The sequence below is a fragment of the Amphimedon queenslandica genome, unplaced genomic scaffold, assembly GCF_000090795.2.
Source record: "Amphimedon queenslandica unplaced genomic scaffold, v1.1 AMPQUscaffold_12989, whole genome shotgun sequence".
NCBI lineage: Eukaryota > Metazoa > Porifera > Demospongiae > Haplosclerida > Niphatidae > Amphimedon > Amphimedon queenslandica.
The window spans coordinates 15,672-17,530 of record NW_003546775.1 but is presented as its reverse complement, the minus strand read 5'-3'; the positions used below and the strand labels follow the sequence as shown (position 1 = coordinate 17,530).

The following is a 1,859-nucleotide window of genomic DNA, read 5'->3' as shown; positions in this document are numbered from 1 at the left end:
ATTATTGAGCACACAGGACTGATCACACATGGGAGATACAGTCGGGAAGAAAACCTTATTAGGTACCTTGTATCTTATGTGATACCACTATATTTGTTTTGATGTAGCATAAATTTGTCCCTTTTTGGTGTATGTGTGTATTGCTTGTTATAGCCATTGTAAAGGTACTGCATTAATTGTTTGCTTTAATTGTGTTTGGTACATATACATTCAAAAATGCCTTCACGACTGCTCACAATAGAGCATTGTCTAATAATGCTCATGACCATACAGCATGCATGAGATTGATAGTATTGTTTGCATAACATACACGTACAGTATAGTAAATGAATGTATGCCGTCATGACTGCTCACAATAGAGCATTGTCTAATGATGCTCATGACTCATGAAAGAGGATTAAAATACTGATTAAACATGGTTGTCTAATATGGTGCTCTGTGTGTGGTTAGTAAACTATGATAGTCTTCCCTTTGTGCATTACATGCACCTTCTATATTGAGTTTGTATTATGCCCATGTACAGTATATTAGTAACGTGGTAGCATTACTAAGTAGGATTCACCCCCAAACAAAATGGCTGCCACAACTTTTGCAGCCTTGCTATACCAGGAAAACGAGCTCCTATGCTTACCAGACTTTATAGAGGACCTTATCTTGACCAGAGGACTCCATTGGTACCCATAGCGTGGCTCTAGACCTTGTATAAGTGAAAAGCCAAAAATCGGCGAACTGGCCGTTTTGTTCAGCCACCTTTTTTCATCTTCATCATCATCATCATCAAGTCAGAAGTCCTGTCAATCCAGTTGTCGGTGTGTATCTCAGTATCAGTTGGTGCTACAAGGATAATTCTTACACCAATCTACTCCAACAGTCTATGCGCAGGTCCATGTCCCATCAGATCATTCTTCAAGTAAAGAAAAAGCGATACTGTGACTGCTGGATAGAGCCATCTTAGCTGCATGCCGCCATTTTGTTAATTAAAGAAGCATGTGCTCCAAAATTTGGGTGTGGTCGCACATGCTCAGATCTGCAGCTCTGGAAGAAGCAATTTATTTTTTACTAGGGATGGGCGATATGGCCAATTTTCTTAATTTTCGATAACGATCGATAATGGACTTTTTGAGGACATATCGATTATTAACGATACGATAACCACACCTTCATTTAGGGGTGTGTCAAGGGTGTGGCTAATGATTTTGGCACTGTACTGGACATGAGAGAAGATCATTTCCATGCTCTTGAGTCTTGTTCTCTTCTTATTGGGGTAGGCTGAGCTAACAACTGGTCAGTTGTCTCTTTCTTGCAGTTCAACAGTGCAATTACTTATTAAAATTAGTTATTTAACCTTAATAAATGGGCATGGTCAATAGATCGATGAAAATTGCATAAAATTTTTGATAATGATTCAAATCGATTCTGTAAAATATCGTTTATATCGATAAAGAATCGATATATCGCCCATCACTATTTTTTACCAAGCCATGCTTGGAATCAACTACTGCAATACTTTAGTGGAGGCTTCCAGCTAAAAGAAGGTATTAATCTTACATGTTACTGTTTTATCTAGTGTGTGATTTTATTTTATTTTAAAAAACAAACAATTAATTAATGTTATGAATTATGATGGACACTCTCAGCTCACAGCTTCTTGAACAAGGACTTGTGTCAAGACTCAAGACTAGTATTAATTTCACTTGTCATCAGGATAGTTGATATTCCTTCAGCATGTCTATTCAATGCTGTCTCTCATAAATGATGTAAAGTCATAACAATGATAATAATAATAAAGAAAATTATTGTTTGTGTAAAATCAACAAACATCACAATGGCAACTAAAGAAATATTATAAATATTATTAA

At 36.4% G+C, this 1,859-nt stretch overlaps 1 long non-coding RNA gene across 1 annotated transcript in view; it reads left to right on the top strand.

The window, feature by feature from the left end:
- The first annotated feature begins 8 nt into the window (after window positions 1-8).
- Window positions 9-1,859, top strand: part of LOC109585888 (uncharacterized) — an 11,452-nt gene continuing 9,601 nt past the window's right edge. Inside the window, exon 1 of the long non-coding RNA XR_002186715.1 lies at window positions 9-62. This is a non-coding gene — a long non-coding RNA (uncharacterized LOC109585888). The remainder of the gene's footprint in view (window positions 63-1,859) is intronic.